At 35.0% G+C, this 11,974-nt stretch overlaps 1 long non-coding RNA gene across 1 annotated transcript; it reads left to right on the forward strand.

Moving 5' to 3' along the window:
- The first annotated feature begins 9,149 nt into the window (after positions 1-9,149).
- LOC111894121 (uncharacterized) lies at positions 9,150-10,150 on the forward strand. Its single transcript, XR_002851092.2, has 2 exons — positions 9,150-9,569; positions 9,935-10,150. It is a non-coding gene; the product is annotated as an uncharacterized LOC111894121 (long non-coding RNA).
- Positions 10,151-11,974: the final 1,824 nt, after the last annotated feature.

The raw sequence follows: 11,974 nt of genomic DNA on the forward strand, positions 1-11,974 counted from the left end.
CACCCATGCAACTCGTCAAGTATCTCCAGCTCTTAACCCATGCAATGGCTTTTTAAGCCATGCTGGGGCTCAAATCCATAGATCTGTCCTTCTACAAGCTATCCCTCATGTAAAGTTGCAAACTTTACGTGATATCAAGAAGATATAAAGTCAAAACACACTAGGGCTTGGGTTTTAGACAAAAGGGGCTTCAACAATCATCCAGGGACTGAAACTTTATGAACTTAGGACTTAAAAGAGGTTCAGATCTGAAGTTTCGGCTTCAGATCTAGCTTCTATAACAATTCCCTTAACCAAGGAAAACCCTAGCCTCCACATATGAATGATTCTAGAAGAAATGGTCAAGGTAACAACTTAATACCTCACAAATGTGTCCCAAACTAGAGTGGGTTCTGGATCCACACGAAATCCTTGATGGTTGCCTCTTGCTCTTCAAGTCTCCTCCACCAAATTCACTTCTCAAGGCTCCAAACACTCTCCAAGCTCTCACTCGTGGCTATTAGGGTTTCTGGGACTCAAAGGGAATGTAAAGAGGCTGAAGAGAGGGTATTATGTTCTTTATATATAGCACAAACTCCGGATTAGGGTTTTTCTCATTCTAGCACCAACTCGCCGAGTCCAGCCTCCGACTCGTCGAGTTGGTCACTTAACGTGTGACCAGAATCGCGACTCGACTCGCCGAGTCTATCCATCGACTCGCCGAGTCGGCCTTCCTTATTTACACTAAGAACCCTGAACTTGCACTTCTGAACTCGGGGTGTTACACCTTCATTATCATAGAAAATTTCCATGGGCTCCTTTATGGCTGGCACAACTCCAAGGTCTCCAATGAAGTTCTTTAACCATATTGCCTCCTTTGACGCTTCGCTCGCTGCAATGTATTCTGATTCGCACGTTGAATCAGCCACGGTCTCTTGCTTGGAACTTTTCCAAGTCACTGCTCCTCCATTAAGGGTAAAGACCCAGCCCGACTGCGAACGGTAGTTGTCCGTGTCAGTCTGAAAACTGACGTCACTGTACACTCCAACCTTTAAGTCATCACTTCCACCGAGGACTAGAAACGATTCCTTGGTCCTCCAAAGGTACTTAAGAATGTTTTTGACTGCGGTCCAATGCACTCTACCAGGATTCCCTTGATATCTCCTGACCATGCTCAAAGTGAAGGCCACATCTGGCGAGTACAAGTCATAGCATACATAATCAAGCCAAACTGCGGAAGCGTATGGTACTCGGTTCATTTCTTCTATCTCGACTTCGGTACTCGGGCATTGAGTCTTACTCAACTTGGCATTACTTTGGATTGGTAACTCCCCCTTCTTTGAATTCTCCATACTAAAACGTTTTAGTATCTTGTCAAAGTCAGTATTCTGACTAAGTCCTATTATCTCTTACTTCTATCTCTCACTATCATTATTCCCAAAATATAGGAAGCCTCTCCGAGGTCCTTCATAGCGAAGCACTTCCCGAGCCAGGACTTGACTTCCTGTAGTGTCGGGATGTCGTTTCCTATGAGTAGTATGTCATCGACATAAAATACAAGGAAGCTAACTATACTCCCATTGGCTTTGACATATACACATGATTCATCCTTGCTTCGCAAAAAACCAAACTCTTTGACTTTCTCGTCGAAACAAAGATTCCATCTGCGAGACGCTTGCTTAAGTCCATAAATGGACTTCTCAATCTTGCACACTCTATTGGGATGCTTCGCACTGACAAAACCCTTTGGCTGAGCCATGTAAACATCCTTAGCCAACTTCCCATTAAGGAAAGTGGTTTTGATATCCATCTTCCATATTTCATAATCATGAAATGCAGCAATGGCCAACATCACCCTAATAGATTTTATCTTGGCAACCGGTGAGAAGGTTTCATCATAGTCAACTCCGGGAGTTTGAGTGAAACCCTTCACGACCAATTGCGCCTTATATGTGTGCACATTCTCATCCATGTCAGTCTTCTTCTTGAAGATCCACTTGCACCTGACCGTCTTACGTCCGGGCATATGGTCAACCAAATTCCAAACTTAGTTGTCATACATGGACTGAATCTCATTGTCCATTGCCTCTTTCCACTTCGCAGACTCCGGGCCTGCCATGGCTTCCTTATAGCTGTTAGGTTCGTCTAAATTTATTAGTGCACTATCAGTAATATACGTGTCCCCTTCTATAGTAATATGAAAACCATATAACTTGGGTTGAACTCTAAGTCTTTCGGAACGTCTAAGAGGTAAGGACTCGTCGATCGGTTCAACCGGAGTTTCCTCCTCGGGTTGAGCGCCAGCGTTAGAGGTTCCTTCATCGCTCGAATCTTGAATATCTTTAAGATCGATTTTCCTTCCACTGCCCCCTTGGCTTATGAGTTCTCGCTCTCAGAAAACCCCTCTCCTCGCAAAGAAGAAAACATTGTCACTCGGTCTATAGAAGAGATATCCAAAGGATTTATGCGGGTAGCCGATGAAAATACACCGCTCACTACGAGGTTCGAGCTTGTTGTGAGTCTCTCGTCTTACGAAAGCCTCGCAACCCCAAACCTTTATATGTGCCAATGGGGAGCCTTCTTCGTAGGGACTAAGTTAAGGATATGGGAGGCAGTCTCTAAGGCATACCCCCAAAATGAGATAGGTAGTGAAGCACAAATCATCATGGAACGAACCATGTCTAACAAGGTTCGATTACGCCTCTCAGCCATACCATTCAACTGCGGTGTCCTAGGTGGCATCAATTGCGAAATGATTTCGCATTCCTAAAGATAGTCGTGGAATTCAAGACTTAGGTACTCTCCTCCTCGATCAGATCGAAGCATCTTGATTTTCCCGCCCAACTGATTCTCCACTTCTTGTTTAAACTCTTTGAACTTTTCAAAGGTTTCTGACTTGGGCTTGATTAAGTAGATATACCCATATCTACTATAATCATCGGTAAAAGTCACGTAGAAGCGGCTCGCATCCCTTGTGGTTGATCTAAAGGGCCCACACACATCGGTGTGTATGAGATTCAATAGACCCTCACCCCTCTCACAAGTGCCAGTGAAGGGTAACTTGGTCATCTTTCCAAGCAAATAAGACTCGCACACGTCATCGTTCCTAAGGTTGAATGACTCCAACACTCCATCCTTTTGGAGTTGGGCTATGTGTTTCTTGTTGACATGTCCAAGACAACAATGCCACAAGCATGCTTTATCCAAACCATTGGATGAATCAACATACACCACATCATTTCCTAAGTTATCTACAACCATCACAGTTTCATATATTCCTTTACAAGGTAATACTTCAAAATAAAATACACTTAACATAAGCATTAATAGAACCCTTTTCATTATCAAATTAAATCTAAAACCTTGTCTATATAAACCATGAAATGAAATGATGTTTCTTGCCATATTTAGCGAATAGCAACAATTGTCTAATTCTAATCCTAATCCACTACTAAGCATTAAAGAGTAAATTCTAATCTTGGTGATAGGCAACGATCTTCTGTTCCCCATGATCAAATTTATCTTCCCATGCTCCACATCCCTATCTCTTCTTAGGCCCTGCAAATCAGAACAAATGTGAAAACCACATCCTATATCAAGTACCCAAGAAATGGAATGTGATGAATCATTAGATTTAATTGTGTAAATACCTGCGTAGGATGGCTTGATATTTCCATCCTTGATGGCCTGCAGATATTCTGGCCAACTTCTCTTCCAATGCTCTATTTTGTGGCAGTAATGGCTCTCTGCCTCTTTTGGGTTAGAGTTGGGTTTAGCATAACCAACTTTGGTTCCACTAGAAGAGGTACCATCTTGGGATTTACCCTTGTGGTTGCACTTTGAGGAAGCCTTCCTCTTCTTACCCCTCCCTTGCCCAATTGCCAAAACAGGGGTAGCGGTTGGATCGGGAGTTGATGCAACAAATTTATCCTTGAGATTGCTCTCAACAGTCCTTATCAAGTCTTGAAGCTTGCTCAAGGTGACCTCTTCCTTATTCATATGGTAGGTCATGCAGAACTGGTTGTAGCAGGGAGGCGGGGAGTGAAGGAAGATGTCAATCACCAGCTCTTAATCAAAGTTAACATTCAAATTTAGAAGATGATCAACATATCTCTGCATCTTTTGCAGATGAGCGGTAAGGGACTCTCCACTACCCATTCGGGTAGTGATCATCGAAGTGATGATCTCATACCTCTCTTGCCTCGCACTTTGGTGGTAACGGTCCAACAAGTCTTGATGCATCTCATAGGGATACATGTCCTCATAGGACTTTTGGAGTTCGGAAGTCATTGTCGCCAGCATGATGCAATGGACTTTCGTGGCATCACGCTCATGGGCCTCAAAGACGATGATCTCTTCGGGAGTAGCAGTGTTCATGTCGATCTCCTTCAGCTCCTTATCTAGGACATACTCTTTGTCCTCATAACGGGTGACCATTCTAATGTCACAGATCCAATCGTTGAAATTGTTTCCATTAAATATCACCCTCCCATACAAGTTCATGAGTGAGAAAGAGCCGGAGGAACTCGAGCCAGAAGCGTTGTTGTTGTTCATGTTCGACATCTGAAAAGGAAAAGAACAAAGTTTGATTAGTAATGAATCCCTAATTAAACACCAAAATGAGAAATTAGGGCTAGGATCCAACAACATTATTTACATATTAGAAGAGGGATGTCGTAATCTAACATGCAAATAACTTGAAGTTAAGTGAATGACGATTCACTAATTCTCCACCATGAAAAATGAAAAGAAGATTAAGTTTTAAATGCATTGAAAACTCCTAGATCCTTTTGAGATTCATTGAACTTTTCAATGGCATGTTTAAATCTCAATTTGCCCCTCAAGTTTGAGACTAGGATGCCGAGGATCACAAAGCAGATGTGAATAACCATGCAAATGTACATGGTTCCCTCATTGTTACAGTCACCCATTCGATGTGCTGGTTAACCACACACGCTCCATCGAACTATGACAAATAATGAGTCACCCTCCGCCACCTTTTCTTAGACCCAATTACTGTGCCAGTTAACCACACACGCTCCACTAACGTATTAGCAAGGGTACAAAGTGTAATTTCATGGAATTGCATCAATTCACTTTGCCTAAAGTAACTAATATTGGAAATTTTGTAAAAACGTTTAGTTACTTAAATAATTCATTATACTTATTAATGAGAAAGGGTTGCCCTATCATACCCGTTCGACTAACGACCCTCCACCAATCAAGGAAGCGGTGGGTGAGAGTGGACACCCATTAAATGACCATTTTATAGGTCATAACCTTATACCCCTTTATAGATCGGCTTCGTGAATGAGGCCTACTAACAGTAAGACTAGCATTTTAGATTATACATATATACATATTAATCTTATAATATTATAAAGTATAAGGTCGAATTTTAAACTTGTAACATTCTAGGGTTTGAAATTTAAATAGTTCAAATTAAACATTTTAATCACAAATTTTAAATTTCAAAACTTGAGGACAAGTTTTGAACTTTTCAAAACACAAAGGATCAAATAGCAAATAATTTTAAATTAAACAATTAATTTAATGATTAGCTAAATTTGACCTAATCAAGATTATTTAGAAGATAATTCACCAAATAAATTCAAATAATCAAATATTATCAAATAAGGAATTTATTATTTAAATAATTGGTAATTATCTTTGGTTTTGTTAAGGAAATTGACAAATAGGTAATAAAATTCAGATTTTATTAAACCAAAACAATTTAGGAACTATCCTTAAGCAAAACAGCAAGAAATCCCGAAAATCTTTCTATTTGACAGCTAAACTCGTCGAGTCCACATTGGAACTCGTCAAGTTCATTAGCCAGTTAGCATAAAAAACGATTTTAAAGCTTGAACAAATAAACAAGGCATCAATACAATAGAAACCAAACAAGGCTCTGATACCACTGATGGGTTTGAGCCACAAGAACATCCTATGTGCTCATGCAAACCCTAATGCTTGGATCTAGGTTTCTCTAATTGTACATGCATTCATCCAAGTCTTTCTAACCCTAGATCTAATGATAATAATTCGAAATTATAATGACCAAATAAGATCTAGAAGATTACCTCTTGTTGCTTGCTTGAATCTTCTTGTCTTTGATGCTTAGAGTCACAAGTGTAAGTCCTCTAATGGCTTACAAACACCAACTAGCAAGAGGGTAGTATTTGAGAGAGGGAGGAGGCACACAAAATCGACTCTAGGGTTCTTAGAGAAGCAATCCCCGATTTCTGTAACCTAGGGGATCTATTTATATTGTGAGCAGCTAGGGTTTCAGTCAAAACCCTAATGGATAGCTTAAACATTAAGTATCCCATGGAACCTTCTGGAATGAGACCATGGACGAAAATATGATGGGCTCCCATCATAATTTCGTTCACCCCTTAGCCCATTAGGTTTCCCAGCCCAAAATACAACTATCAAACATTTGACAGTTTAAGTCCGGTCCCTTTATTCAATTAATCTCTTTTAGTCACCAAATTAATTCCTAATTAATATATGACTAATATTAATCAAATAATATGATTTCTCATTTAATATATTATTCTTATAAGATATTAATAAACCATAATATCTTCTCTCTCTTCATAAGTTACCCTGTCAAGTTGTTATGGTGAAGGCAACCCAAAAGGACCATGCACAACCGGGTCAAGTACTTACCAAATATAGTTATGGGCGTAGACACTAATCCAACAGGCATGAAACGATTCAACTTTGGCCAGAGATCTAGAAATAAATCATTGTTTCTTTGTTTGCCAACATACGGGGGTTTATGAGAAAGTCAAATACCTGGTGTGAGAACGTCGCATAAATATTGGTTTGTGTATAACACGCCTTAATGCTTATATCACCCTCTTCAGGTGGAGAGTTCCTTGGCCACGGGTTTATTTCAAGTAACGTAACACTCTTATGGTGGAATCTATATGCCTTTGGTGTGGGTTTCCTAAGAATTGACCGAATATATTAACTGCAAAGAAAATATCCATATGTTTTTTTGTAAGTACAACAATCTCCCACTCAGTCGTATGTATTATGCAACATCAACCGGTGGAGGTTTTGTTGTTAACCAATATATTTCAAAATGTCTAATGTGTATTTTCGCTGACTTAACACTACATATGTCATTTATTTCTTGTACGTGAAGAGGGATTGGTCTGCATGGGATTGTTGAAAGTCGAGATCCCTAAGTGAATTTTAGAACCTGTGATACCAGTTTTTTATATTTGTCCCCACGATAAAAGTCTAGTGGTTAATGTGTGAAATTTCAAATAAAAGGTTCGAGATTCAAACTCTTGGACATTCAGATGGTTTGTTTACCTTCTTTTTTTTTTTTTTTTTTTTTTTATAAATAAACTAACATCAAAAGTATTATAAATTTATACATGTTGATTTTTATAGTTGTCTTAGTAGGTTTCCTTTTTAATGTATGTGTGTGTATATGAATGTATATATATATATATATATATATATATATATATATATATATATATATATATATATATATATATATATATATAGGGTTAGGTTAAAATGTGGATGACATTTATTGTGCGGACGTGTGTGGAAAATGTTATTTTATGAGAATAACTAAGAGAATAAGTTGTTACTAATGTGAATACATTCAACCTAACTATTGTTATCATCATGCATTCTCATTAATTCTTATTTATTTTTGTCCTCACGTATCATTTTTCACTTATTTTTATTTTTATAGAATACGATTATCAATAACACATTCTGACCGAATGAGAATCATACAAAAAAAAGTCTGTAATACCCATATAGACGATTTAATTAGTGAGAATACGTGATAATGACAATAGTTATGTGAGACCAAAAATATATCATTACCAAACATCATATTTTCTTAGTCTTTCTCACATAATAGTATTGTCCACACGTCCGCACAATAGATGTTCATCCACATTTGAATCTTGCCACATATATATATATATATATATATATATATATATATATATATATATATATATATATATATATATATATATATATATATATATAGAATCAAGATCAAATAAGAAGGAAATTTTTGGTAGGAAGGTAAGAAGTTTTTTTTCTACATATTTTTTTCGCAAACAAACAAAATGAATCATTAGATGATTCATTTGTAAGATGATTCACAAGAAAAAATTCTCAAAAAAACATCTCGATGATTCATTTATACAATGATTTTGTTGTTATTCACTAAAATTGTCACAAAAGCGAATTTTTTCTTAATTTACTTAAAATTGAATCATAAAGATGTTTTTCTGGGAATTTTTTCTTATGAATCATCTTACAAATGAATCATTTAGTGATTCATTTCTTTTGTTCGTCAAAAAAATATGTAGAAAAAAAACTTCTTACCTTCCTAAAAAACATCTCGATGATTCATTTATACAATGATTTTATTGTTATTCACTAAAATTGTCACAAAAGTGAATTTTTTCTTAATTTACTTAAAAATGAATCATAAAGATGTTTTTTTGGGAATTTTTTCTTGTGAATCATCTTACAAATAATTCATCTAGTGATTCATTTCTTTTGTTCGTCAAAAAAATATGTAGAAAAAAAACTTCTTACCTTCCTATCAAAAAAAATTTCTTACCGGATCTATATCCTATAGAGTCAAGATCAAATAAGAAGGAAATTTTTTCTTGTGAATCATATTACAAATGAATCATCTAATGATTCATGATTCATTTTGTTTGTTCGCAAAAAAAATATGTAGAAAAAAAACTTTTTACCTTCCTACCAAAAATTTCCTTCTTATTTGATCTTGACTCTCTCTCTCTCTCTCTCTCTCTATATATATATATATATATATATATATATATATATATATATATATATATATATATATATATATATATGAGAAAAATAAATATACCCTAGAAGCTATATAAACTTAGGTACCCAAACCCACCATACTATATTGTTTTTTCTATCATATATGCATTGTAATCGTCCAAAGTTTTTATAATTTAACTCCTAATTTGATTTACTTCCAAAACTTTTAGAATTTTCATTATTATTTTTCTCTTACGTCACACCTTTTTGTCGAACATCTATTAGACTATATATATGATAGTTCCTAACAAAAATGATGTTAGAGGAATACAATGGTGAATGTTCTAAACTTTTTGGAAGTAAGGGGCTGTTTGGTAGCCTCTTAATGGACAAATTAAGAGGCAAGCTCTTAATTTTTCAGATTAAGAGTGTTTGGTAGCATAGGAATAAAAGCCTCTTAATTTTGTAAAAGCCTCTTAAACTTTCAGACTTGGGCTTGTATCTGAAAAGAAAAAGAACGCGTCCTTCCCTCTTTTACCCTCTTACGGATTCCAAAACCACACACCCGCCTTCGCCTTTAGATCGCCTCTTCCGTCTCCTCCCTCCTCCAACCATCTCGAGCATCGATCGCTTCTTCTACCTCCTCCGGTCGCTGACCTCCTTAAATCGACTACCCTCACGACTTCCGACGCTAAGCTCCGACAACATCGACCCTTCTCCGACAGCATTCACCACCTTCGACAGCCTCCGCTAGCACCACCAGCGACGACGGCCTCATGTTGTAGGTAAGCTTTTTTCCCCTGAAAATAGATTCTCTTTAAATAGATCGAATGTTCTTCTTCTTTTCCGTTGAAAACCGATTCGTATAATCGAAATCGATTGACAGCCTCATCAGTCCTCGATTTTTTATTTTATTTGTATTTCTGTTATTGATTTTTCTAAGATCGATTTTCTGAATTGAAATTGATTTCTCCATAACCATGGGTTCACAAACTATTACAGCCTGATCACCACCAACCACTTTACTTGGGACATTATGATACATTGCTCCATGTGAAGATTTATTATATAAATTTATTTTTGATTGAAATCTTGTTTATATTCATTTAATTTGGTTATTGATTTATGTTGCAAAATATACGTTTACAAGCTTGAAAAGAATGGAGTTTGATGTGTATAATTATGGGGGTGTGTTGCTAGAGCTCATAACCAGAGGAGGCTGAAAAGATTGTAGATGGTCAAGTTTTTTGTTGATTTCACATTGAAACCTCGTGGATTTGTAAAAAAGGAGAGGGTGATGTGGACAAAGAACTCACATAATGATTAAATTTAACATATTTATTAATTTTGATGTTCTTTTGGTTAATATTGATTTTGTTTTAATGAATTTTGATGTTGTTTATGTGATTTTTGGTGGAATTGATGGTTATAGTTGTGATTGGAAAAAAACAATAGAGAAGGGTAAAATGGTCATTTTTGTTATTCAGCATAAAAATTCAGAAGTTCCAACCAAACAACATCTTAAAATTAAGATCTTAAAAATTCAGACCCTCTTAGAAATTCAGACATCTTAAAAATTCAGATCTTAAAAATTCAGACCCTGCCAAACAGCCCCTAAATCAAGTTAGGAATTGATTTATAAGAACTTTGGACGATTATAATGCATATATGATACAAAGATAATATAGTATGATTAGTTTGGATACCTAAACTTATATACTTTCTAGGGTATATTCAATTTTCAATATATATAATGAGTATTAATTAAATTTTCAACATTTAATACGCATTAATTACTTTTTTAAAATAACTAAAATGATTGGTCCATAATCAATCCTACATACACAATAGATAGTAGAAACATTTGAATATATATATATATATATATATATATATATATATATATATATATATATATATATATATATATATAGAGAGAGAGAGAGAGAGAGAGAGGGGGGGGGGGGGGGGGGGGGAGATGGGTATATTGTAACCCAAAGGTTTTCCATATTTTCTCCTATGCAGAATACTATCAATTTAAAATTATATATATACAAGCTAAATAGAATGGCATATTTCTCTATTTTGGCTAATGCTTTTTTCATTATAAATATGTTCAAGTCGTGATCATAGTGTTGCCATTCCTTTTGATTTGTTCTTAACAAACAAGTTGCATTACTATAATAAATGTCGGTTTGCATTTACCTTCAAAATTAGTTTTTTGATATATTTTTAATTTTTAAAATAACTAGCTAATATGTTATTGAATAAATATTTTGTCAATTTGCCTGATGTTTTTATTGTCATTTACTTATTATATAAACTTTTAAATTTACAGAAAATATAATAATTATAGTTTTAATTTCTATAACTTTTAATTTGCACGAATTACATTTTTAATCGTTCAATTTTAAGAAATGGTTGAATTTCACTTTAATCCTTGTAGAATTTATGTATTAATTCCATTTTTGGTCACTATGGTTTTAATATGCCTTAGTTATACATATTTGGTCAGTGTGATTGGCAATAAAAAAAACACCGCATGTCTTTTCATAGGAATTTTGGCCACAAAAGTCATATGAACATAGCACATTATTTTGGCTAACCATGTTAATTTTTTTAGTCTCATGTGAAATTACATATTTGTCTATTCTACTGTATGGACCATTTATGTAATTTGTCTATTATATATATATATATATATATATATATATATATATATATATATATATATATATATATATATATATATATATATATATATATATATATATATATAGAGGGCCAGTCCAGACGGTGGGCAATCCGGGCGACCGCCCAGGGCCCACATCTCCAGGGGCCCAAAATTTATGGTTTATATATAAAAAAAATTATCACCTAAATGAGTTTTAGGACGTAAAGTTGATTCAAACTCAAATTAGCTCAAAAGATAAACGATTTGACTTGTTTTTTATTGCTAATTGAACACGTCTATATCAAAGAATAAATAATATTTTTTTTAATCTTTATTATATTTATCTTTGAGGTACCCTTTCTTTCTTTTCGCCCCGGGCTCCATATACGTTTGGACCGGTCCTATATATATATATATATATATATATATATATATATATATATATATATATATATATATATATATATATATATATATATATATATATTGTTTTTCTAGACAACACTCCAAAAAAAT

The sequence above is a fragment of the Lactuca sativa genome, chromosome 6 (assembly GCF_002870075.4).
Source record: "Lactuca sativa cultivar Salinas chromosome 6, Lsat_Salinas_v11, whole genome shotgun sequence".
NCBI classification, from domain to species: Eukaryota; Viridiplantae; Streptophyta; class Magnoliopsida; order Asterales; family Asteraceae; genus Lactuca; species Lactuca sativa.